A 27811-nucleotide genomic window follows, 5' to 3' on the forward strand; every position below is an offset into this window, starting at 1 on the left:
AGTGGCCCTCCCCCTTAACTGAAGGGGAGGAACATTGTGACGCGTCAGCGATGGCCAACCCGATTCAACGGCACTTCCGCCCCGCTGACGACCCGACATCGCCTCGACCAGAAAAAAAAAAACAAGATTTGAATATTGCTTGATTCTCCACCCCATGGATTGGGGCGGAGAAAAATCTTCACAAACGGTGAATGTGCCTACTCTTAGTCGGGGGGCAATTTCAGCCTCACCATCTCCAAAATTTTAACACCTAATTTGGGGATTCAAAAGTACATAAACATAAGGCTCAGCTCAGTTTTACACATCAAATTTGGCAGTTGGGCTGCTGAAGAGCTACTGTGACAAAAAAAGAACTGAAATCACATATTTTTCCCATAATATTTTGCCAGAGTTTAGCGGAGGTGTTAAATGCTGCAAAGGACTGTGGGGGTGTACAGGAAAACCAATGCAGCTGTGAAGGGGAAAGGTTATTGATAACAAATGCCAAGAATGATGTGAATGAAAACAGTCATACAGAAAGCAGAACTGTGTGAAAATCACTGATAGAATGAGAAAGTCTTACAGCTGAAGTTACAGTCTGCGTTTCATCATGTTGCAGAACCTTATAGCATCACTAACAGATTTAGAGATGGAAAAATGAGGAATTGGTGTATTTTTCCACATTAATGAAAAACAAGTTTTGTGAGTCATACCTGGATAACTACCTATATCTGTCAGATAGCTGAGTGATGGCATCTCTTACAGAAATTTGACATGTGCGTTCAGACAAGCAACATTTCTTCCTATCCTGAAGGTGCCAAAACATGTGGAGGTACAGTTCCATGGGTTCCAGCCACTCTCTTGCAACTCATACAGAATGAGATCTGTTTCTTGTTTCTTCTTCTCCCTTGTATCTAAACAGTGAGCGGCAACAGAAAACATTGGACCATGAAGGGAGGGGCATTGTAGCCAAAATCAATTCTGTCCTCATCTGACATCCACTGGTAAATGTTTCTGGCTGGCTGAACAAATAATATTGATAAAGGGAGCCTAGGCTGATTTATTTTTAATGCCCATTCTGCTATGAGCAACAACAACAACTTGTATTTATATAACAGGAGATGATCATTAAAGTGTTACTTAACTTAGGTATGAACCGGAAATGTGAATTAGATACAATCTTAGCTGATGTCTCCTCTTAATTTCAACAATTTTTCATGATCTCAGGCAATACATTGAATCAAAAGCCTTTGACCAAGACAAGAAGGTGATTCTCCATAAACTATCACAACAACAGAGAAGGGTAGATTTACTGAGTCCTTTCCTGCAGCGAACAAAGGCGAGGACTTGGAAAATCTACCTTAGATTCACAGGCAAAGATCTACTTAAGTATAGACCATTTGCTCCTGAAGTCTCCTTAGTTCCTCTCAATGGCTTGTCAATTCAGCTCACTTGCAGGTACAGCAAGTAATCAGGAAGGCAAATGGAATGTTGACCTTTATTGCAAGGGGGCTAGAGTATAAAAGCAGAGAAGTCCTGCTACAACTGTACAGTGTATTGGTGAGGCCACAACTGGAGTACTGCATACAGTTTTGGTCTCCGTATTTAAGGAAGGATATACTTGCATTGGAGGCTGTTCAGAGAAGGTTCACTAGGATGATTTGGCAGATCAGGGGGTTGAATTATGAAGATAGGTTTAGTAGGTTGGGCCTATACACATTGGAGTTCAGAAGAATGAGAGGTGATCTTATCGAAACATATAAGATAATAAGGGGACTCGACAAGGTGGATGCAGGGAGGATATTTCCACTCATAGGGGAAACTAAAACTAGGGGACAAAGTCTCAGAATAAGGGGCCGCCCATTTAAAACTGAGATGAGGAGGAATTTCTTCTCTCAGAGGGTTGTAAATCTATGGAATTCTCTGCCCCAGAGAGCTGTGGACGCTGGGTCATTGAATATATTTAAGACGGAGACAGACAGATTTTTGAGCGATAAAGGATTAAAGGGTTATGGGGAGTGGGCAGGGAAGTGGAGCTGAGTCCATGATCAGATCAGCCATGATCTTATTGAATGACGGAGCAGGCTTGAGGGGCCAAATGGCCTATTCCTGCTCCTATTTTTTATGTTCTTATGTTCTTATTCTCCTTAGGTGCTCAAGCAATACCTGTTCAATAGGAAGGCATTGGAATTATGTGCAAATTTAGTCATGAACTGGGATGCACAGTTACTCATTGGGTGCCTGTGAGAGAGTGATACCCACAACCATTCAATGTTACAGCAGTGTTGTACAGGTACCTTTGAAGAATACCATAACTGAATGGCAATAGTTTAATTTTTTCTTTATCTTGAAGTATGGCCCCAAAAGCCAACACTCCCGACGGCCATTCGCGGACCTGGCCTTGTTAGAATTCTCAGGGTCAGGCAATTTAAATAAAGTGGTAAAGGACCCATTCCAAAAGCAGCAGATGTGGTGGGGGGACTGGTGGGGTGGGGACAGAGGTTGGGGGGCGGGGAGCGGGGGGGCAGGGGTGGAAATTGGAACAATGGCTAACCACTGAAGAAACAATTGTAGGCAGGTCCCACCAAATAATGCAGCATCTTTCAAAGTTCTCCAGTAAGATAGATTTCCTTACAGCAGTTGATCACTTTCCAAATTTGATGGAGCCAACCTCTACCAGCTCGAAAGTACTTGTATGCATGCTTCATGCAGGTGTGCAGTTAGAACACCTTCCTTTGGCCCTGCCACTACCCTGCTGAAACTCCAATTCTGCACAAAGTGACTGGAGAGCTGTCATAACTGGGTCCCACCCTGATATCGGCCTCTTCCCTCACAAATTCATCCCACATTCACCAAGAAGACTTTAGGGGGCAAAATTTGGTTATGTCCCGTTTGAAGGACGGGACTTCCTCCGCCCAGCGCAGAAATCCCGCCCCGGCTGCAAAATTACGGTTACCACCCCTCACAAGCAGTGGAGCGCAATGCCACGCACTCCACTTCCCTTTGGGGCAGGTTCGACAGCGCTACGTGGCTTCACCGCGTAGCACTGACTCGTTTCAACGCCCCTCCCATTAAAGGGGAGGGATGTTGCAAACTCTGCAGGTTATCTGAAGGCCTCCACTGGGCCACCAGGACGAAGGGGTGCTGTGGCCACAGCCCGGCACTGAAATGGAGTGCGGGGCTGCACGATGGTGGCCCAGACCCAGAGAAAGGAGCGGCAATCGGCTTGACCGGTGAATCGGGAAAAAAACAAGAAAGCAGCGCGCGGTGCAGCACACCTCCCCTTTAAGGTTCGCCCTGCCTGGTTCACATCCTGCCAATTTCCGCCGCAGGGCAAAAACCAGTCGCCACGCACAACAATGACATCATCACCGGAGGTGCAGTGGCCCGTGGCACTACCGGAGGGGACGCGGCGCTACCGTGTGCGCGCCTCCGCTAACTCCCGCCTAATTCTGCGGGAGCCATTAGCGCCCCCTCCGGGTGAAAGCACTTTCACGCTCTGTTAGCATCACCCTTGGAGGCACTGACAGGAGGTGCAGAACAGGGGAATTTCATCCCCTAGATTTTTAGGGCCTTAGTTTCAAAATTTCCTATTGCAAGGCACCTCCATGCAGCCCTGTATGCATCTATTTAATGCACCAGAGTATGGAGTAGATTGACATGGAACAAGGAGGTCTCCTTTTGGGGTCAATCCAAGACACTGATCTCTTTAAGAACTACCTGTGTTTCTTTGCTTAGTCTCCACCATGCTGCCCTCTTGCCAGAAGGAAGGATGTATAGAGACAAGAACAAGAGGAAAGGTAGAAGCAAAATAGAAAGATTAATGTTCTTTTGAATATTAGAACATTCAAAAGAACGGCTTCAAAGCTATCAATACAAAGAGGTTGTGTACAGCGATATATAACAGTACACATCTGACTTTAAATTTATCAGCCTAAATTAGGTTAAATATTAGATGTGTACCTCTATTAAAGCACACTTTACACCAATCTTTTCACCAATAAGCCCCTCAAAGATGGCATGGCTGCTAGTACCATTTTAAATGGGAATGGGAATGGGAAATTCTTCAACACCAACCCAACTGAGGTCAAAGAAAATGGCAAAAATACATTACCATTCGAAGGATCAAAGCTATCCTCCTGAGTCAATATTTATATCAGGATAAGAGAGATTAAGTTTTGAGAAAAAATACTCTTTTGTCTGTTTGATGATAAAATTGGTCATTTTAATGCGATTAAAATGTTCTTGTCAATGATTAGAAATGACATTAATTTTGAGTGTTAATACAGTATGTAGTTCAAAGAGTATTGCCTGCTTGTTGGCCTCAGCTGTCTTACCCACACAAATATTTCTGCAGATAAAGTTGTAGTAATGGTCTCATGAAATTCCAGAAACAATATTGTCAGTGTTTTCTTTTGTAAGGTGTGGGAGCAGCCTCCAAACATAAGAGAGTCAACATACCATGGAGTAAATGCAGAGCTCTAGAGTGTGCTCTGATTCCTGAGCAAGTAATCATGACATCAGTTAGAACACTGATCAGAATTCAATCACTAACTGTTTAGAACAGCTTACCGTGTACTTTACACATTCTCATGAGAGGTTGCCTACATCGCAACAGTCACCCCAATTTACAAGTAATTCATTATATTAACTGCTTGGAGATGTTTCAATACAAGGTGCTATGTAAATGCAAACATTATTATTAGTTACCCAAATGCTGTCTCTTTTAACAACTTACACATAAATATGATCAGAAAGATTCCAGAAAAGTGAACTGCAGAATATATACATGGCCCATTTTCTAGTGCATCATTGTTCAGTCTTGTAAAGGAGTTGCTTAGTTTCCACACACACAAAATCAAACATTAAGGGCCAATAAATATGGAGAAGAATGGGAGAAATGTTGGGCCCGAAATTGCCCTCTGCCCGAAATGGGGCGCACTTACCGATTTCGAAGGGTTTCATCTGCCCCAATGCACGGGGCGGACAATCCAGAGAAATTCAGGTCTTTGTGGGTTTTTTTGGAGCAGGGCGGATGGTCATATCATCGGGGCGGAAGTGCGGGCGGGTCGGAGCGGCCGTTGCTGACGCGTCACAACGTCCTTCCCCTTCAGTTAAAGGGAAGGGCCGCTGACAACTCTGCAGCCACTTTAGTGGCAAACACTGGGCCACCAGGGAGGGTTTCGACCGGGCTTGTGGCCTGGCACCCAAGAGGCAGCCCGGCTGAACCCAGGGGTATAATTGTCGACCAGATCTGGCAGTCAGCTGACAAAAAAATTAATATGGCGACTGCAGCAGTGCGCCCTCCCCTTTAAGGGCAGATATGCTGCCCAGATACACACAGCTTCCCAACAGAAAAAGCTGTCAGTGGCACCGAATGGGAGCGGCACCGCTCCCGCAGGGCAATTCCCCGTGGGGGTCAGAAAGGGGGTCGCCGCCGGTCGGTAAGGGGTCGGCGCATGCCCGACGTGGCGGGAAAGCAGGCAGACCGGAAACCAGTTCCCGCCACTTCCAGCCCGGGGGCCTCTCCGTCTGCCCCCAGTCGGTAGGGCCTCTCCGCTCCATTCCCGCCTCTTGGAGGGGCTAATGGAGCTTATGGAAGGGGCAATTTCGGCCCCGTCATATCTGAACTGTCGGGCACAGACAGGATGGGTCGAAAGGCTTCCTTCTGTGCTGTAAATTTCTATGATTCTATGTAAGTAACTGCAAGACCTACAGATGATGTTTCTTCCTCCTTTCTGAACATTATACCCTTTTATCACTTGACCCACTTCTTCAGAATTCTGCTCCTCTATTGTCTGTCTAAGCCAAGTTTATTCCTTTCTCGCTCCTCATGCTAAAGTAGTCACATTTGTGACAATCTACAAATGGAGAGCTCTGTGAAACCTGCCATTTAACTGGCTTGGTTGATGTGGCTTGAGCATCTCAAGATTTGACATTTTTCCCTCTCCCCGGCTAAATTTGTCTACTATAAAGTTATTTTGGAGAGTAAAATCAACTCTAACTTACTTCCCTGGTCAACCATCATCTTCATCTGCCCAATATTGAAGAGACAGTGTCTCCGCCTTGACTGTGATCTTTTGCTGCTTCCCTCTTCCAAAACGTGCTCCACCCCACTCTGATTCCATTGTGCCATCTACAAACTCGTCTTGTCCATGAAGCCACCACCTGTTCTCTTTACCCCACTATGGGCAGGCAATCCACTCCACCAATGTACTGCCCAGGCGGTGAAGGTGAAAATCTACCCCAGTGTTTTGCTATAATTGTATTTTCTGTTGCTTGCTTTAAGTTGAAATAAAAATTGAAAAGAGTCACTCGTCTCTATTTTCTAATCTACCTTATTATTATCTAATACTCTATAAAATATGAAGAAGATGATACAGGATGATTCTTAAAGAGACAGGCACTCTTTGAGAGTTCTTTTCTAATTGTTTATTGAATTACTTGATTTACCTGTAATCAGTATGAAATAATAACTCAGAGAATGGGATATGTTGTACGTACCTGTGCTATTAAAATTACATTGGACTTGCTTGGCTTTTGAATACCTTCAATTCGACTCGGTGGCTGCTGGGCCAATTTACCAGAAAGTGGTATCAACTCGAATAATTTAGTCCTTTTCCTTTGAGAAGTAAGGGACATTTAGTCTCAAAGAAACAACATGTTTTCCAAGTTGAAAGAAAAATTATCAGTGTGTTAAATTGTAAAAAAAAAGTCAGGTCATAAATAATGCAGAGGATGTTTGAAACACGACCTCTGTTAGTTCAACAGCCTGGAGTGGAATGCTCTATCTTCTATTATTTTTGGATGCAGTGCAGAAAAGTAATTACAGCCCTTGCATAATTGGTATATATGAATGCTCAATATTCAATAACCAATAGAATAATTATTAATGAAATTAACATATTAACAAGCATTGCTTTTTATATTACTTTGATATCCACTAGATTTCATAACTTAATGTCCTGTCTGACAAATTTAGTTCACGTAAACTTATATGCATCTGTTGTTATGTCAGAACCTTAGAATAGAAGGCGAGATTAATAAAAATTAGAACCTTTGACGAGTGACTGTCGAAGACACTGTTTTTTCAAATGAGGTATTTGTGAGATCAAAGACTGAATCCCTGTCTTGACGAACATTGGGAAAGAAAATCTGTCTGGGAACAGCCTTTCTAATTAGTGAATGTTGTTAAGATCTCACCGAGGTTGCGTTTGGTGCCAAGTAGTCAGTATGGCACTTCCTTGAGAACACAAAAGTTTCAAAGTTCATGAATAAGAGCAGTAGAACAGACCGGAACAGTACAGGAATACATTTCAATCCGTTTCATATGTTTGTGAACTTCCATGTCCTTATGTCAGGTCAAAGCATTTTTGAGCAAGTCCTTTTCTTATAACACACTGGCAAACTCTTGGAAATTTACAATTTTAAATTGTCATTACACTTTTTGAGACTACAATGCAGATATCTCCTTTTGAATGACAAATTATTGTTGTGTTTTGATTTTTATTGGACTGTGTATCATTTCAATATAGCCCAGAGATTATCAAAGCTCAAACAGTATCAAAATGAACACTCCTCATGGGCCCAAAGAGCACTGAATTTGCTAACGAATAACCTTTCACCTAAATATTCTGGGCCAGTGCCTAAATCCTCAAATGGCACACAAATGATTACTGATTAAATAGGCAACAAACTAGGAAAGGAGTTTAGTCACCACAAAAGAGACCTGGTTATCTGCATAAACTAACCTAATATTGATGGAACACCTTAATCCAGCTACTGATTTGGTCCTTATAAATTTGACTTCAAACGATTGCACGTCTCTTTGTTCTGTGCTGTATTCTTTGAAGTTCTTAATTTTTATAAAAAATAGCTTGGTCTAGCCAAATTACATAATGGTACACAGTATCGCCCATGCCAAATTTATCAGACAAAGGAAAGTGAAAATCTGGAACTCTCTCTCCCCCAAATGGCTGTGGATGCTGGGTCAGCTACAATTTTCAAGACTGAGGTTGATAGCCTTTTGTTAGGTAATGGTATCAAGGAATCTGGAGCAAGGGTGGGTGAATGCAGTTGATGTACAGATCAGCTATGGTCCAATTGAATGTCGGAACAGGTTTGAGGGACAGAATGGCCTATCACAAAACTTTGAAGAAGAGCAGGGAAGTTTTCCTGGTGTCCTGCCCAACATTTATCCCTCAACCAACACAACTAAAAACAGATTATCTGGTCATTTATCGCATTGCTGTTTGTGGAACCTTGCTGTTTGTGCACAATTGTTTCCACACATTACAACATTGACTACACTTCAAAACTACTTTGACTGTCAAGCACTTTGAGATGGCCTGTGATCATGAAAAGTGCTATATAAATGGAAGTACTTTCTTTACTAAAAAACTGTGGCATACATATCAGAAAAGATTCCATGGGCATTACTGACATTATCTATTTCGAACTAAAGCAGGCAGCAGATGTTGGACAGTATTTCCCGGTTAAGCGCTAGCCCAGAAAACTCGAGCAATTTAACTGGAATGTGGCAGAAAATTCTTTGGGAGCCACTTCACCTGCTCCCTGCTCCTGATGTCATTTCCACTGAAAATGACATCAGGCATATAATATATCCACTCACATGAGAACCAAATGATAGGGATATATCATTCATATATCTCCTGTCATTTATGCCTATTTATCCCTGGTGTTCAGCTATGGGCAACCAAAGGGGAATTTAAATCTTAATCCACCGAAGGGAGCTGAATCGGTTCAATTCACCTATCCTATTATTTTCAAAAATGTCTTCAAAGAGATCTCCTCCACACCCCCTCCCCGCCCCCCCCACTGCCTTTCTTGGCTGCCCCAGATGCAACTAATCAAGCTCGTTGTCGGGGCCGAAATTGCCCCTTCCGATAAAGCATCTGGCCGCTTGAAAGTGGCAGTCATGGGTCGGTGTGGAATGGCCACCGAGTCTCCGCGGAGAGGTAGCCATTTTGGAAATTGCCCTTCCTGAGTTTTGCAGCGGTGTCCGGGACCGCTCCACCAGTTTTCCCGCCGCAGCGTGCATGCGCTGACCCCTTACCAACTGGTGGGGACCCCTTCGCGAAATTGTCCCTCAGGAAATTGCCCCTTTCCTGGAATTGCCCCGCGGGAGCAGCCCCGCCGGAGGCCAGTGCCCCCGACAGCATTTGCTGTCGATACACTCTCTGTGGTTTGGCGGCGTGGCCGCCCTTAAAGGGGAGGGCGCGCTGCCGCAGCCGCCATGTTATTTTTTTTGTTGGCCGACTGCCAGGTTATAGAATCATAGAAATTTACAGCACGGAAGGAGGCCATTTCGGCCCATTGTGTCTGCGCCGGCCAACCAAGAGCTACCCAGGCTAATCGCACTTTCCAGCTCTAGGTCCATAGCCCTGTAGGTTACGGCACTTTAAGTGCACATCCAAGTATTTTTTAAATGTGGTGAAACTTACTGCCTCTACCACCCTTTCAGGCAGTGAGTTACAGACCCCCACCACCCTCTGGGTGAAGAAATTTCCCCTCATATCTCCGCTAAACCTCCCCCCGGTTACTTTAAATCCCAAAGGACAAACAATAGGCTGTGGTATCGGATGCTGTCTGTCCATTACGCTCCAGCCTGCATGCCATAACTCTTCCCTTGAAGATGACATCTCATGCTGGGTTGTCACCTGCACCCTCCGCTCCAGCTACCAGATTCCTTCCCCCTAACTTGTCATCTCGTGCAAGGTTGCACTTCCAAGGTTGCATCTCCTCCAGTATCTTGACTAAGTGTAAGCGTGGACATTGACCATCAGCAGGTTATTTTACGAACATACGAACAATGACGGACATGTAAAGACCGTCTTGACCATCGCCTCTGTCCCACACAATTGCGATATCTTGTGCATCACACCATATGCACTGCGCCCTACCTGAAACCATGTGATCCCTTGGGAGAGGCAAAAAAACGGATCAAAAACCCAGGCCAATTTGGGAAAAAAAATCTGGGAAATTCCTCTCTGACCCAGCTAGGTGATCTAAACTAGTCCAGGAGATCCTCTGCAGTGCCCACTGCAGCCTGTGGCTGTGGCAATCACTATAGCCAAGGCTAATCCTATCTGAAGCTGGCATCTACACACAAGCACTTTAACCAGAAAGCAATCAACAACAGAAATCAGAGCAATTTACAGCACAGGAGGTCATTCAGCCCATCGTGTCTGTGCCGGCCGACAAAAAGCTATCCAGCCTAATCCCACTTTCCAGCTCTTGGTCCATAGCCCTGTAGGTTACAGCACTTCAAGTGCATATCCAAGTGCTTTTTAAAAATGTGAGGGTTTCTGCCTCTGCTACCCTTTCAGACAGTGAGTTCCAGCCCCCCACCACCCTCTGGATGAACAAATGTCTCCTCAAATCGCCTCTAAATCTCCCACCAATTACTTTAAATCTATGCCCACTGGTTGTTGACCCTTCTGCTAAGGGAAATAGTTCCGGCCTATCCACTCTTCAGGCCCCTCATAATTTTATAGCCCTCAATTAAGTCTCCCCTTAACCTCCTCTGTTCCAAAGAAAACAAACCCAGGCTACTCAATCTTTCCTCATAGCTAACATTCTCCAGTCCAGGCAACATCCTCGTAAATTTCCTCTGTACCACCTCTAGTGCAATCACAACTTTCTCCCTCCCACATCCAAGATACTAAAGCCAACTATGGCAACAGACACAGATCATTTTTTTCCTGTTTAACAATGAAAACTATTTTAATTGGGAGCAACAGTTCAACGAGAAAGAAACCGGAGAGTGAAAGGAAAGAGAGAAAGAGGGAGAGTGAAAAGAAGGAAAGAGCACACGTGGAAGAGTCAAACACAGATAGATACAAAGGGCCCAAGGTTCCACAAGAAAAAAAACGGGCCCCCCTCCGAGCTGGGCGCCCGTTTTTCGCGCCTAAAACGGCGCCTAAAAAAATCCTCGGTATTCTCCACCTACTTACAGGTCCTCTGGCTCTCGGCGCAGCCAGCACGAGCTGTGGGGGGGGCGGAGCCAGGTCCCGGCGCTGAAAACAGTGCCGAGACCTCTGCACATGCGCGCTACAGTCGGCACGCAAGTGCAGTAGCTCCAGGCGCCGAACTGTGTGGGAGGGGCCCGAAGCACGCAGCCCCTAGCCCTGGCTGAATGGCCTCACTGGGGCTGCGTGAATGAGGCTCCTCCCACGGCCAGCTCCTGCTCCCCGCCCCCGACAAGACCCGACACCCGCTCCCCGCCCCCCCCCCCCCCGCCGACCAGACACCCGCTCCCCCCTGCCCCCCGCCGACCAGACCCGACTTGACACCCGCTCCCCCCCCCCGCCCCGACCCGAGACCCGACACCCACTCCCCCCCCGCCCACCCCGACCCGACACCCGCTCCCCCCCCCCGCCCCGACCCGAGACCCGACACCCGCTACCCCCCGCCCCCGACTGACCCGACCCGACCCGCGCTCCTGTTCCCCGACCCGACCCGCACCCCCCTCTCTCTCCCCCCCACACCCCCCGCCCGCTCTCTCTCTCCCTCCCTCCCCTCTCTCTCTCTCTCCCTCCCTCCCCTCCCTCCCCCCCCCTCCCTCTCTCCCTCTCCTCCCCCCCTCTCCTCCCCCCCTCTCCTCCCCCTCTCCCTCCCTCCCTCTCCTCCCCCTCTCCCTCCCTCCCTCCCCCTCCTCCCCCTCTCCCTCCCTCCCCCTCCTCCCCCTCTCCCTCCCTCCCTCTCTCTCTCTCTCTCTCCCTCCCCCCCCTCTCTCTCTCTCTCTCCCTCCCCCCCCTCTCTCTCTCTCTCTCCCTCCCCCCCCTCTCTCTCCCTCCCTCCCCCCCCTCTCTCTCTCTCCCTCTCTCTCTCTCTCTCTCTCTCCCCCCCTCGACACGAACGGCTTTCTCCCCCACCCCCTCCCGCTCAGCGGCACGAACGGCTGCAGAATTCTCCCTGGCTGAAGCACTTTCACACAGGTAGGAAGATGGTTTATTTAATCTTTTCTTAGCTTATAAATGTTTATTCAGGTTGGATTTATTTGTATAATATTTGTAGAAGTATAAATAAGGATTTATTGTCGAATTTAATGAGTTCCCTTCCCCCCCCTCACCTTGTTCTGGGCGCCTAATTTGTAACCTGCGCCTGATTTTTTAATGTGTAGAACAGGTTTTTTCAGTTCTACAAAAATCTTCACTGGCTCCATTCTACTTTAGTTTGGAGTACATTTTCACTGTGGAAACTTTCAAATCAGGCGTCAGTGGCCGGACACACCCCCTTTTGAAGAAAAAATTCTGTTCTAAACTAGAACTGTTCTACCTGACTAGAACTGCAGAAAAAAAAATGTGGAGAATTGCGATTTCTAAAATAGTCCGTTCTCCACCAGTTGCTCCTAAAAATCAGGCGCGAATCATGTGGAAACTTGGGCCCAAAGAGTGGAAGAGATACAAAGACAAGGACCCGGAATTTGCTGTCAGCTGTGGAAGCGAAGGCGTTCGGTGTTGGCCCCGAAGTAAGCTTCGATCAAGAATCTCGCGTCTCTGTGTCAAGAACTTTGAGTTTTTTGACTTTCAATTGAAATCAACGACTTATAGTGGGAATTCCCTAGTGCGAGCTGCTGTGACGGAAACAAGGTGTCTGAGCAGCCAATCAAAAGGCAGAATTCTCACAGACAGCAAGCAAGGAAGTGAGTAAGCTCTTAAAATTCTAACTTTTTAAAAATGTTAGAGAGCAAAACAAAGATTGGGGTCGGGCCGACAATTATGGCGATGGGTGTTGGCAGCCTGGCATCCCATCTTGGGTGCCAGAGTCTGGTCACACAGGGAAGGAAGTACCAGCTCTTGTAGTACAGGGGAAATCTGGGTCTGGTCATATTGGGAAGGTGGGGCAACTTGTATCTGGAGCACAGGGCTGAGGTCCTGGGGACTTGAAGCATTGGGGAGGACTTTCCATAAGCTCGGGGCAAGGGGAAGGGTGTCCTAATGATTGTAAGAATGGGGAAGGAGTCCCTGGAGTCACGGAGCACGGAATGGTAGGTTTTTGAGTCTCTGAGTTCTTGGAGAGTCCCAAGGTTTGGTAGTACTTGAAGGGATTCCTGCAGTCAGGAACCACTGGGGAATGCGATACCAGAGTCCAGGAGAACACGGGAGTCAGATTCCAGGGTCCAGCAGGATTCAGAGGGAATAACATTGAAGGGAGCTAAAATCTGGCAGCATTGACGGGAATCCTAGGATTCAGGGTATTGGCAAGAGGAATCCTGGAGTCTGGGAGCAATGAAGAGGTACCAGAATCTGACAAAATTGAGAGGATGGAAGGCCCAGGAGAACCTGGGCTGACGCATCCCCTGACCAGTTCAAGCAATTGAGCATACCGACACTTAGGTTCAGGGTTATGCCGCACTGAACCCGGTTTAAGTGTGAAATGCACTTTATTCCTGTCTTTGTCGACAATGCAGTATTCTCCAACTAACACAGTTGTAATAGATTACAATGGTTAATATTGGATAATGCAGGTGAAATAATTATCTTCTCAAAAATAACAGATAAACCATAAGTGATGCAAGTAGCTTGACCTGCTTAACTAAAACATTTCAAAATTCAATGTATTTGTCTTTTAAGAAAAAAATCTCAAATGTTCCAGGATCATAAAAAGAAAAATATGCATTTGATAATACTTTAAATGTTAAAGATTGCCTGCGTTTTGCATTTTAAAAATCATCAGGTGGTTTCCACATCATTTTCAACAAAATAAACATGGAAATTGTGTCACACAGTAAGGAGATAACATTCAGAAACATACCTACTGGTGCATGCTGGGAAATTCCAACAATGGCACATGCTCAGAATGCAACGGTGCAGTCGATAATTCCCTCCGACTGTTCCCGTTCACCCATCTTAACTTACATAAAGCCCCATCTCCCGAGAGTTGCTGACCTATATTGACTCTCTGCCCAGCAGCACCTTGATTTTAAAATTCTCATCAATGTTTTCAAATCTCTCCGTGGACTTGCCCCTCCCTATCTCTGTAACCTCCTCCAGCCCTACAACACTCCAATATCTCTGCGCTCTTCCAATTCTAGCCTCTAGTACATCCGCAATTTTAATCGCTCCAATGTTGGCGACCGTGCCTTCAGCTGCACTGGCCCTAAGCTCTGGAATTTCCTCCCTAAACCTCTCCATATCTCTATCTCTTCCTTTATAAAATGCTCCTTAAAACCTAACTCTTTGGCCAAGCTTTTGACCCTGTCCTAATACCTCCTTAGGTGGTTCAGTGTCAAATTCTGTTTAATAACACTCCTATGAAGTGTCTTGAGACATTTTACTACATTACAGGCCCGATATAAATGCAAGTTTTTGTTGCTGCTGTGGGAAATATATTTCAAGTGGAAGCTCATCCGTCTGAAATAGTGGCCCGAAATTTAAGAACATAAGAACATAAGAATTTAAGAGCAGGAGAGTCCCTGAGGGACAAAGTCTCAGAATAAGGGGCCGCCCATTTAAAACTAAGGTGAGGAGGAATTTCTTCTTTCAGAGGATTGTAAATCTGTGGAATTCTCTGCCCCACAGAGCTGTGGAGTCTGGGTCAGTGAATATATTTAAGGCAGAGATAGACAGATTTTTGAGCAACAAGGGAGTAAAGGGTTATGGGGAGTGGGCAGGGAAGTGGAGCTGAGTCCATGATCAGATCAGCCATGATCTTATTGAATGGCAGAGCAGGCTCGAGGGGCTGTATGGCCTACTCCTGTTCCTATTTCTTATGTTCTTATGTTCTTATACAGAGGAGAATTGAGGGAATATATTCTAAATTACAGTTCGATTGGAGTTAGGCTGTAGTAATTATGGGGGAGAGTTTTGTCTTCACCACCTGGGCAGTAGTCTGTCTGAGTAGGCTGCGCACTTGATTTCAATGGAATGAAAATCAGTTGGCTTCTACAATTGGTGAGCAATCCGCTCCACCTAATTACAGCCCAGGCCGTGAAGACAAAAATCTACCCCTATATAAACCAATAAGGGAGAAACTAGGATTGTTTGTGTGTTGGTAATGTTGGAAGGTCTAGATCTTGGGATTTGGCATCAAGTGTCATGAAGTGTGGTAACACTGAGCGATGTACAAGGGTCTGGGAGAATGGGTTGGGGTGGGGGATTGTACAATGTTGAAGCACTGAAGGCCATTGCAATGTTTGGGAGCAGGGAGAAGTGGGTACCAGGGCCTGGTAGGATTGGGAGAGTATTTTCAGGCTATGACATCTTTGTGAGGGGTGTTTGCTGAGTGTGGGAGTACTGAGAGAGGGGTTGAGTGGTCCTGCTGACAAAATTCTGGTGCTGGGCATTTTCTTGGGGGTGTGTCACCAGTGGGCATGGGGGGTGGGTTGGGAGGGGCACCATGACTGCTTGATATGCGATGGGCAGCTGAAGCAGGGTGGTCCGGTATGAGTGGTCATGGGTATTTCTTAAAATGGTTTCCCAGCAGCTGAGTATTTATTTTAAGTAACACAGGTTTGCTTAGGTCACGGCTCGACGAACTTTTTTAAATAATCCCTCCTCCACTGTGACCGGTCTCTCCCCCTATGGTGAGTGGACTCCTCACTGTAATGGGATTCTCCTGCCATGACCGGACACCCACCCCTACAACAACTGGCTTCGAGATCAGATGTCGGGGCTACTTGTCCAGCCACAGTGAAGGACAGACCAGTTGCAGCAGAAGGAAATTTCTTCTTATTTAAAATAAATATTCCAGCTATGTAACTTATTTACAGACTTCACACAATCTGAACAAGTTAAGACAAAGGCCCCTACTTTAGGTATACCCAACTTTCCTTCAGTCATATTGGAAGGCAAGAAACCTATATGTACACAAAGGTCAGAATGTGGAATATAGGGGGAATCCTACCAACGGGAAATATATATCCACCCAGTATCTCTCCTATTGGTTTATATCAAAACCCGACATACATGTTAAAAAGAACCCCATTGGCTTCAGGTGGGTGCCTTTGCCGCCTGCGATGAAAATCCCAATGGGTCAGCACTTGGCAGCACCAAGGTGGGTAACTGACGTGGGAGATTTTAACTGCCCACCCGCTCAGTTTCCGCTGGATGGGAGAGGTTAAAGGTCACCCTCAAAGTGCTATCTGAGTAGAGGTGGTTGAGGACAGCGGTGATAGGGGAGTAGGATCGGATGTGGGCAAAGGAGTGTTTTTTTTAAAACAAAGTGCAGTTTATTTAGGATGTAACTTGGTACTGGTAAGGAGAGTATTTGCTAAGGTGGGCCTCCAGATGACATACCTACCTTGGAGAATTGTGAAAGGAGCTCTCCATAGTGGAGGGGAAGAATGGATCAGCTGACCTATGATAAACTCCAAAATATTGGAAAATGACCAATAAAGTGGAACTATATATATATTATATTTCCCGCTGGTAGGATTCATGCTATATTCCACATTCTGGCTTTTATGTACTGATATGTCTTCTAATATGACTGAAGAAAAGCTATGTATACCTAAATTAAATAAAGCAACTCGAGTCTAATTATTTGGTTTCACCTGTCATATGCTTATATTTCTGGCCATAAAGGACTGTCAGCTTTTATGGGACTGTAGACTTTTTGAGCTGTTAGTCAGCTTCTGCTGTTTTTCAGGTTGGCACGTATGCGGAGTGAAGTGACTTTGCCCAGAAATCTGAAAATGGGGCCTGAAATGAAAGATTTGTAAATTTTCCTTATTTAGTGGGAAGGAGGTTATTGCTGGTTCATTAGTCTCTGGGTTGATTGTGTTCTAAATGCATCGAAATGTGTCTAAAACAGTGCAAGTACAACACAACATTTAGCTGACTTTTGAATGACTGTAAATGGAATTGTACGTTTATTTTCGCTGTCCTAAAGCTGTCAAAATATAGTTAAGGACAAAGGAAAGATCAAGTTACTTTAAAGTTAGGAAATGTTTCAAGACTTGAATTAAACTATTATTACAGCTGGTCCAGCCAAAGCATTACTGGTTTTGTCCCCCTTTTGTAAAGCTGAGGTATTCTTATTTCCCCCGAACTACCTTACTTCTGAATAGTGCTGGTTACTTAGATTGCTTAAAAAGGGCCTGGGGATTGTATGTGCATTGACATGGGCAGATCTCTCTATTTACCTTTTCACTACCACACTAACTAAAGACAGTGTTCACTTGACTGCTTGTGCTAAACACTTGATAAACAAAGTAAGCACTTCAGAAAATGTTTGAATTGGCGAGGGATTGAGGCAGAACAGAGTTTGTTTCCAACAGAAGGAACATAGACAGTCTCCAAAACAGTTCTGTGGTGCCAGTGTGGTGCCGGCATGGCAACATAAACCCTAGGCAGTTCACGGATGTGGTCACACTAGCCTGTGAGGCTGTCTGCACGTGCCAAACTTCTGTTTCCTCTTGTTAACTGGGCTGGGGATGGGGGTTGGCGGCAGACTGTTCATTGTAATACAAAGGCAGAAGCTAGTTCTTTTTTTCCCAATTGGTACTAAACAAAGGCAGTAAGAGTGAACAATTTGAAATACTGTTTAGAAAATAAGAACTTTTATATCCCTGTAAGATTTTGTAAATAAATAATTTACTAATTCCACTCGTGCTATTTAATACATGTGGTGGCTGATGTGCAACGGTCACCACACGTTAAAAAAATCCACACACATGCATCTTCCACCCCCTCAATTGGAGTTCAGGAATGGAATATCAGGTCCTTCATTGAAACATCTGTGAACTCTTGTGGAAGCAAGTCATTCTCGTTCGAGGGACCGCCTATGATGATGATTTAATACATTTGAAAATGTTACAATCTACTGTTTCATTTTTATGGAACTTCTCCTTTAAGAACTACCTGTTAGGTCACATGTAGACCTGGTTTTCTGAATACCCAATATTGCAGAAGGGGGCTTCAAATACACGCTAGATCCCTTATTTAAATATACAAAGGAGCTACCGCCTGCTTCAGGCATGGGCCCTGGTTGCATATTTTTTTGCCTAAAGAAAGAAAGTCTTGCATTTATATAGCGCCTTTCATGACCACCGGACATCTCAATGCACTTTACAGCCAATGACATACTTTTGGAGTGTAGTCACTGTTGTAATATAGGAAATGAGGCAACTAAATTGCGCACAGCAAGCACCCACAAACAGTTATGTGATAAGAACATAAGAACATAAGAACATAAGAATTAGGAACAGGAGTAGGCCATCTAGCCCCTCGAGCCTGCTCCGCCATTCAATAAGATCATGGCTGATCTGGTCATGGACTCAGCTCCACTTACCCGCCCTCTCCCCGTAACCCTTAATTCCCTTATTGGTTAAAAATCTATCTATCTTTGACTTGAAAACATTCAATGAGCCAGCCTCAACTGCTTCCTTGGGCAGAGAATTCCACAGATTCACAACCCTCTGGGAGAAGAAATTCTTTCTCAACTCGGTTTTAAATTGGCTCCCCCGTATTTTGAGGCTGTGCCCCCTAGTTCTAGTCTCCCCTACCAGTGGAAACAACCTCTCTGCCTCTATCTTGTCTATCCCTTTCATGATTTTAAATGTTTCTATAAGACCACCCCTCATCCTTCTGAACTCCAACGAATAAAGACCCAGTCTACTAAATCTATCATCATAAGGTAACCCCCTCATTTCTGGAATCAGCCTAGTGAATCGTCTCTGTACCCCTTCCAAAGCTAATATATCCTTCCTTAAGTAAGGTGACCAAAACTGCACGCAGTACTCCAGGTGCGGCCTTACCAATGCCTTATACAGTTGCAGCAAGACCTCCCTGCTTTTGTACTCCATCCCTCTCGCAATGAAGGTAGTATTCATTCAGCCCAACTAATACAATATGGGGGAGAAATTGGCATAATTTGTGTCTCCTGTTAGCGCCATGGACCCTAAATTGGGTTTTGCCCCCTGAAGCTGCGCCGGGCGATGACAGTGACAATTTCAGGGCACGTGTACCGGGCGGCTGGCCGCTACAGGGCAAGGTTTAAAGGGAAGGTGGCCAGCTGCTACTGAAAAAAATCTCTTGTTTTCCTTTCCAGTCCGGTGGCACTTTGATCATGGGATCGGTGCCATGATTGCTCAACCAGGCACTGTGCTTGAGTGCCAAGCTGATCGCGTGATACCCCCGCTCCCCGGTGGTCCAGGTAGGTGAGTTCCTCGTATGCAGAGTACACAGCTTGGGCCTTTCTCTTTAATTCAGTAAAGAGCCCCTCGTACGCGGCAATGCTACACAGCCCATTGCGTAACCCTGCTGAGCCGTGCGCTCCGCTCCCACACCAGGAAGGAAGGAGTGCAGCGCTAAATCAAGCGCTCCACTTCCTCTTGGGGGCAGTAACCCCAATTTATTGTGAGGGGCGAGTCTTGCACCTCGCAATAAATTGGGGTTACCACGCCCAAAAGGGGCAGTACCCAATTTATAGGCTAAGATCTCTTGAATCTCTAACAATATCTGTTTGATTAGTTTTCCTTCAAATAATATTGAAAAAGAGAGGACAAATAGAGGACTAGTAAAGTATATACACAGGGCTAGATCTTGACATAGTGCGCAGGGTAAAATGGGTGATAGCGAATCAACAGCCCTTTTTTACATCTCTCCCGATTTTTATTTCCATTGACTTTAAAACTGAAAATACCACCTGCTTTTCTCCATTCCTCAGACTCTGGCTTTTTGTCCCCCCTCCCCCCTGAGGTGAGCCGTCTATAAGTAGTGTGATTAACACTGGCAGCTCACCACCCAAATCTAAATAAGGCCTGATCACAAAACATCTATTGGCCCTCCCGGTGATGACATTGGATGGGCAGAGTGAATGCCCCACACAGCGCCTGTCTGATATACAGCACAAACAAAGATCGAGTCTGTCGTTTAAAAGCCCTCAGTTACCAGGGTAGGTTTAGAGAGCTAGGGCTTTTTACTCTTGCATAAGCACACACTTCGAGATTTGCTTGAGATCTTTAAAATAATGAAAAGATTAGTCTTTGTCAATGTCATCATCATCATAGACAATCCCTGGGAATCGAGGAAGGCTTGTTTCCACTCCTGAAGTGAGTTCTTTGGTGGCTGAACAGTCCAATACGAGAGCCACAGACTTTGTCACAGGTGGGATAGATAGTCGTTGAGGGAAGGGATGGGTGGGACTGGTTTGCCGCAAACTCTTTCCGCTGGCTGAGCTTGATTTCTGCATGCTCTCGGCATTGAGACGCCAAGTGGTCAGCGCCCTCCTTGATGCACTTCCTCCACTTAGGGCGGTCTTTGGCCAGGGACTCCCAGATGTCAGTGGGAATGTCGCACTTTATCAGGGAGGCTTTGAGGGTGTCCTTGTAACGTTTCCGCTGCCCACCTTTGGCTTGTTTGCCGTGATTGAGCTCCGAATAGAGCACTTGCTTTGGGAGTCTTGTGTCTGGTATGCGAACTATGTGGCCTGCCCAACGGAGCTGATCAAGTGTGATCAGTGCTTCAATGCTGTGGATGTTGGCCTGGTCAAGGCCGCTGATGTTGGTGCATCTGTCCTCCCAGGGGATATGTAGGATCTTGCGGAGACATCATTGGTGATATTTTTGCAGCGACTTGAGGTGTCTACTGTACATGGTCCATGTCTCTGAGCCATGCAGGAGGGCGGGTATCATTACAGCCCTGTAGTAGGGAGGCCCAGGGCACGTTACATAAGCATAAAACTAGATAATATGAAGTACTTCTTGTTGCAGAGAGTCATTGCCTATGTATATTAAGAGCTGATTGTTCAGAAATTAGAATGATTCAGAAGTTTTCTTCTTGTGCTATCAAACTCGTCTAGTGATTTTTCAGGCATGTTCAGTTATTGCAAGAACTAATAGCCAGCTGCAAACAATGGGATCGCCTGGTGGAATCGGTACCAGGGAGGGGATAAAATCGTCCGAGTTCAATTATTGATCTGAGGTCACACCATTCTCACCCAATGGCATTTTTATCGAATTTGAAGATGCTGAGGCTCCCACTAAAGACAGGTGGGGAGTCGGGGACCCAATTTAAACCTGAAAGTCGTGCGCCAATGATATCCTCAGTGCCATCATGGCATTTTGACTTCTGCATTGAGAAGATCCGCACAGGGCCAACCCGACACCTGAACCATGTTGAAAGTCTGTGGAGTGGCCAGAGAGGGCAAGGTAAATTGTAAAAAAAGTGGAATCCTTGTGGGCAAGGAAAAGCAGTAGTGGGCCTCCTCTGCCCCACCCCACCTTCCTGTTTTCACTTACCTTGCCAGGGACCATTTGAATTTCCACCCCCACCAGCCGGCATTGGTATCTTTCCCATCAGCTTCAGGCGAGAGTTACTTTCGGGGTATTCAAATGAGGCCTGAGAGTTAAAATCTCCCGTGTCTCATGCTCTAAACAGCCAAACGCGGTGCCAATTCTCGCCCTTCGTATTGCAATATTGGTTACACTGTTACCTATTTTTACAAAGAGTATTCTACTTAAAAAAAAATCTAATTTAAAACTAAGTTAGAAATAACTAATTTTTAGTAAAAGAAAAAGAAAGACTTGCATTTATATAGTGCCTTTCATGACCACTGGCCGTCTCAAAGTGCTTTACAGCCAATTAAGTACTTTTGGAGTGTAGTCACTGTTGTACAGCCATAGTTGCATTGCTCACTATCATTGCATTCTACTCCTCTTTGCTAACTTGGTAAATTGTCTTGAGACATCTTCCCAGACAAGAATGCAGCCTTAAAACACGCCCACTTTTTGAATTCTTTGAGATTGCTGCAAACAATCCATCCATTGTACCTAATGTGTAAGTGACTGTTTGAAATACAGTCACTCCTTCCATATATCCAGTTCACTCTTTCCATGGATTCAGCTCATTCTTTCCATCGCTCCAACTCACCCTGTCAATCCAAGTTCCTTTTGCTATGTGAATGTCAATTTATTTGGTATTGCGTCCGCTGCGAACAGTGCGTGATTGCAACCATCTAACAATGAAATTTGCTTCTAGCATTTTAAAATATTTCAAAGCAAACTCTCTTAATATTTTGAAAATTAAATAAAACATAGCAGCATGTGCAAATATTGAATGAGTAAATGTCATTCAGCTGGTCATGCACTCTCTGCCTGAAATTGGTCTAGTCCCCAGAGATTCTTCAGCTGTGAGGAGTCCTAGACCTTGTGCAACTCGGTCAATGACTTCCACAGCTGCCAGTGCTGGATCAATAAGGCCGGCTCTGCACTATGTCACCCTGATCTCCTCTTCCTAAGCTGCCTGTCTAAAGCCACCTTGGTACCTATTTCATTTCCTATTAATGCATTGAACAGCATATAAAGGTCCACCTACAAATGCAAAATAATCCAGCTGGACCTCTGTGCTCATCCACAGGTCCTGTTTGCCCTACATGTAATGGTAGTCTTTCACCAGACCACTATGAACTATTGTGAAATGACAACCAGCGTCTCACAAGCCCCTCACATGCATCCTAATTACCAGCACTGGGTGAAGGTACGGTGTCAACCTATCTGCAACAGCGCTCACCATATAACTGGCCATCTCATACCATACAAGCCTCTCATTGCAGGATTTAAGGGAGCAGCAGTGGTTCACCTTGTCACTACCTCACTTTCTCTCATTGTCTTCTGTGGGATAGCATCAGGCATTTGGTCTCCCATAAAGGCAACAGCTCACCTGAGCTCGTGATGCCATAAAATGATCAGACCGATCGATCAGAGCCTTGAATATACTCAACGATTCCGCGTCCACAGCCCTCTGGGGTAGAGAATTCCAACGATTCACAACCCTCTGAGTCAAGAAATTCCTGCTCATCTAATCTTAAATGACCGTCCCCTTATCCTGAGACTATGCCCCCTAGTTCTAGATTCTCCAGACAGGGGAAACAACCTCTCAACATCTACCTTGTCAATCCCCCTCAGATTTTGGGGTGGATTTTCTGGTTTTGCGCACCGTTTTTCACCCCAGAGCAATGGCACTGATGGTGGTGAGGTCTGCTGGGCGGGAGGTCAGCCTCCAGTATGCCGAGGGGGTTTTCGTGCTGGTTTTGCAGCAGTGTGGAGCAGTACCGCCCGGAAGAGCTGCGCCGATGCGCAACGCTCCTGGTTGCAACACCGGCACGCTTTTTGACTCCAGCCCGACCTGTACGGCCCGCAGCGCACCCCGCTGTGTCCGCCTGGGAAATCAGACGGTCCAATCTATACCAACTGCAGAGAGGTAAGTAATGCAGTTCTAATGTAAGTGTGATTGTTTTTTCTTTTAATGATTTTTGGGATTTATATTGTGATGGCGTGGGCTATGTATTGGGAATGTTTTTGTGGGGTTTTGTTCAGGTTTTTATTTTCTCCCCAGGCATCTCTCAGAGCGCTCCCTGCCTGACCCTTTAGCTCGGGATTTTCCAATGCTAATGCCCTAAGAGAGGTGTGCAAAACCTCCCTTAGCGCTGCGCCCAGACTCAGCGCCCAGCTGCCCATTGATGATTGAGGCACAAACTGTTCCCGGGCGCCATTACCACCCCAAAATCATCAAAGCTGAAAATCCAGCCGATTTGTTTCAATAAGATCACCTCTCATTCTTCTGAACTCCAGAGTGTATAGGCCCAATCTACTCAATCTCTCCTCATAGGACAATCTTCTCATCCCAGGTATCAATCTAGTGAACCTTCGTTGTACCACCTCTAAAGCAAGTATAAGGAGACCAAAACTATGCCTAGTCTGTGCTGAGCTAGCTGTGATTTCAACTAGAGGAGCAGCTGGAGTTCAGTAGTTTACATTCAGGCTAAGGAAGAGAAAAAATGATGCAGAAACCTGCATAAAGTGACCCTTTCCTATTAGCAAGTGTGTGTATGTGGACCTCAAGTGATGACAAATATCATGTGTGGTGCCACTATACGGAAGAATATCCTGTTGGCATTCACTATTTAAGCCAACAAATGAAGAATGGCGTTTGGGTGAGGTACCGGAGGGCTGCTAATGCCTGTAGCTCTGTATACCGGGAGGCAGAAAATACAGCAGCTCCATGGGCAAGTTGTGTAGCAAATTCTCAGTAAAGTGGGAGGAGATGGATCGGGGTGGGGGGCTACCTAACAGTTGGCAGCAGACTGCAATATTTTTGTGGGTATGTGAGGAGTGTATACAGCTTGGGCCTTTCCCTTTAATTCAGGGAAGAGCCCCTCGTATGTGGCAACGCTACGCAGCCCAGTGCGTAGCACTGCTGAGCCGTGCGCCCCACTCCCACCCCAGGAAGGAGTGGAGCAAAACTTCTGCGCCCCCAATTTATAGGCTAAAGTCTCTTGAATCTCTAACAATATCTGTTTGATTAGTTTTCCTTCAAATAATTTTGCAAAAGAGAGGACAAATAGACGAAGTATATACACAGGGCTGGATCTTGACATTGTGCACAGGGTAAAATGGGTGATAGCGAATCAACAGCCCTTTTTTACATCTCTCCTGATTTTTATTTCCATTGACTTTAACACTGAAAACACCATCTGCTTCTCTCCATTCCTCAGATGCTGGCTTTTTGTCCCCCCTCCCTCCCGAGGTGAGCCGTCTATAAGTAGCGTGATTAACACTGGCAGCTCATCACCCAAACCTAAATAAGGCCTGATCACAAAACATCTATTGGTCTTCCTGGTGATGACATTGGATGGGCAGAGTGAATGCCCCACACAGCGCCTGTCTGATATACAGCACAAACAAAGATCAAGTCTGTCGTTTAAAAGCCCTCAGTTACCAGGGTAGGTTTAGAGAGCTAGGGCTTTTTACTCTTGCATAAGCACACACTTCGAGATTTGCTTGAAATCTTTAAAATAATAAAAGGATTAGACTTTGTCAATGTAAACAGGTTAGGGAGGCCCAGGGCACAAGTTACATAAGCATAAAACTAGATAATATGAAGTACTTCTTGTCGAAGAGAGTCGTGCCTATTTATATTAAGAGCTGATTGTTCAGAAATTAGAATGATTCGGAAGGTTTCTTCTTGTGCTATCAAACTCGTCTAGTGATTTTTCAGGCATGCTCAGTTTTTGCAAGAACTAGTAGCCAGTAAGTGTGGACCTCAAGTGATGACAAATATCATGTGTGGTGCCACTATAAGGAAGAATATCCTGCTGGCATTCGCTATTTAAGCTAACAAATGAAGAATGGTGTTTGGATGAGGTACCAGAGGGCTGCTGATGCCTATAGCTCTATATGCCAGGAGGCAGCTCCATGGGCAAGTTGAGTAGCACGTTCGCAGTAAAGTAGGAGGAGATGGACAGGGGTGGGGGGCTACCCAGCAAACTGCAGTATTTTTGTCGAAATATGAGAAGAATTCCTGCTCCTCTTGACCCCACAATTATTGCTCCAAAATAATGTTCCAGGACGTATTTCGAGGGGCCTCCAGCAGTCCCAGTCAGGACACATCATCATCATAGGCGGTCCCTCGAACGAGGATGACTTGCTTCCACAAGAGTTCACAGATGTTTCAATGAAGGAACCGATATTCCAGTCCAGAACTCGAATTGAGCGGGTGAAAGATGCCTGTGCGTGGATTTTTTTAACGTGTGGTGACCGTTGCACATCAGCCACCACACGGGCTCGACAGAGCTAGGCCTTTATCCAGTGGCAAGGGTTGAACCAGGATGACTGGAGACCTGCTCTGCTGCACGGACCTAGTGCGCACACATATCGCAGCGTGAGCTGGCCCGTGCTGCCCCTGGGCCCTTGGCTCTTCTGGGCCCCATACCCTCATTCACCGCACCTTCACCCACGATGTTCCAGGGCCCAGTGCTCCAGCTCTATTTATAGCCCCGACCTGTGGTGTTCTCACACAGGTCGGAGCGGCCCAAGATGTTGTCCTACTGAGCAACATTGAGCAGTGGTCAGAGGAACGGGCCATTTAGCCCCTTGAGCCTGTTCCATCATTCAATGAGATCATGGCTGATCTGCGACCCAACTCCATATACCCAAGTATTTGAGATGAGTTCTGTACATATCTGTCCAGGTCCTATTCTCGAGGTTTTAACTCATGCTGGGATATAACTCCACAAAGTGAGTCTTTGGAATTCTCTACCCCAAAAGGCTGTGGACGCTTAGTCTCTGAGCACATTCAAGGCAGAGACCGATAGATTTCTGGTCTCTAGGGGAATGCCAGAGTGAACTCGAGGGGCCGTTTGGCCATTCTACATGTGTGAGCCCAGGGAGTGAATGCCAGTCGGCTTATGCCCCATAAGAGACAACTGATTGGGAGAGTGGGGTGGGGTAAGGGATGAGAGCATGCATCGCAGCTAAGCTCGACCCTCGACCTTACCCTATATCTACAAATGCTTACTTTCCAGCAGAATCACTGAATAGTGATCAGAACTAGGACCCTGGCAATTTATTTTCTGATCTTTAGTCCAGGAATATTGAGGGCAATTCAGAACCTTCTTTGGGTCAGTGTATTTACCAGCTGAGCCCTTGGAAAAGCTCCACTGCACAATTTTCTGAGATCACTGCGCTCCTCCATGAAGAACACAAGAATTAGGAGTAGGCCATATGGCCCCTCAAGCCTGCTCCGCCATTCAATAAGATCATGGCTGATCTTCGATCTCAACTCCACTTTCCCGCCCGATCTCCATATCCCTTGATTCCCCTAGACTCCAAAAATCTACCCATCTCAGCCCCGAATACACTCAACAACTGAGCATCCACAGCCCTCCGGGCCAGAGAATTCCAAAGGCTCACAACACTCAGAGTGAAGAAATTCCTTCTCATCTTAGTCCTAAATGGCCAACCCCTTGTCCTGAGACTATCCCCCCCACAGCCCTAGACTCTCCAGCCAGGGGAAACAACCTCTCAGCATCTACTCTGTCAATCCCCCTCAGAATCTTCCACGAGTTCACCAAATCTGGCCTCTTGCGCATCCCCGATTTTCATTGCTTCACAATTGGCGGCCGTGCCTTCAGCTGCCTGAACCCCAAGTTCTGGAATTCCCTCCCTAAACCTCTCCGCCTCGTTACCTCTTTCTCTCCTCATTTAAGATCTCCCTTAAAACCTACCCCTTTGACCAAGCTTTTGCTCACCTGTACTAATATCTCATGTGGCTTGGTGTTTCAATTTTGTTTGATATTGCACTTTGTGACGTTTTTCTACGTTAAAGGCACTATACACGTTAATGTTGATCAAGCTAAATCATCAACACTGGAACAGGCTTTTGCTTTTTGTATTAAGCCTCCCCAGTGAGCATAATGCAAGGCAGACACAGGGAAATGTGCCAACTAAACTGTCCCAACAATGCGCCATAACTATAGTCTCATCACAAGCGTCAGTTATTGCTCTTGCAGGACAACTGGTTAGGCCACTCACTGCCTGGTACAAATGGGCGGAGCATGCCCCACCACCACCACCATTTTTAACTTGAAAATTTCATACAGGGTCCTACAATCGTGTAGGACCCCAATTTGGATATCCAAGAAGCCTCCTGCCTGTTTTGAAAATCGCATCAGGCAGGTCTTGGACATCCAAAGGGCAGCTGTTGTTTCGTTGTCGTTTTCAACTGCCAGAAGCCTCCTAAATGGGGTGGCCAGTAGTTGAAAATCACCCCCCGATTGCAGCAATCCTTCAGTACTTTACTATAATGTCTATACTGTCAACCGCGAGGATCTATGGAGTGCCCTCCTCCGTTTCAGATGCCCCTAAAAGTTCGTCACCATCCTCCGCCTGCTCTATGATGAAATGCGGGCTGTGATCCTTATCAATGGATCCATTACAGACCCAATCCACGTCCGGACCTGGGTCAATCAGGGCTGTGTCATCACTCCAACCCTCTTCTCAATCTTCCTCACTGCCATGCTCCACCTCACAGTCAACAAGCTCCCCGCTGGAGTGGAACTAAACTACAGAATCAGTGGGAACTTG

At 45.9% G+C, this 27811-nt stretch overlaps 1 protein-coding gene across 2 annotated transcripts in view; it reads left to right on the forward strand.

Moving 5' to 3' along the window:
- Positions 1-27811, forward strand: part of dlc1 (DLC1 Rho GTPase activating protein) — a 696855-nt gene that overhangs the window by 492011 nt on the left and 177033 nt on the right. Inside the window, exon 1 of one of the 2 annotated variants that reach the window (XM_070869827.1) lies at positions 12587-12646. The exons of the other annotated variant lie outside the window; for it this stretch is intronic. The gene's annotated coding sequence lies outside the window, so the exon portion shown is untranslated. Of the gene's footprint in view, positions 1-12586; positions 12647-27811 lie in introns of those variants that run through there. 2 annotated transcript variants of the gene reach the window in all.

Source organism: Pristiophorus japonicus, chromosome 2 (assembly GCF_044704955.1).
Source record: "Pristiophorus japonicus isolate sPriJap1 chromosome 2, sPriJap1.hap1, whole genome shotgun sequence".
NCBI lineage: Eukaryota > Metazoa > Chordata > Chondrichthyes > Pristiophoridae > Pristiophorus > Pristiophorus japonicus.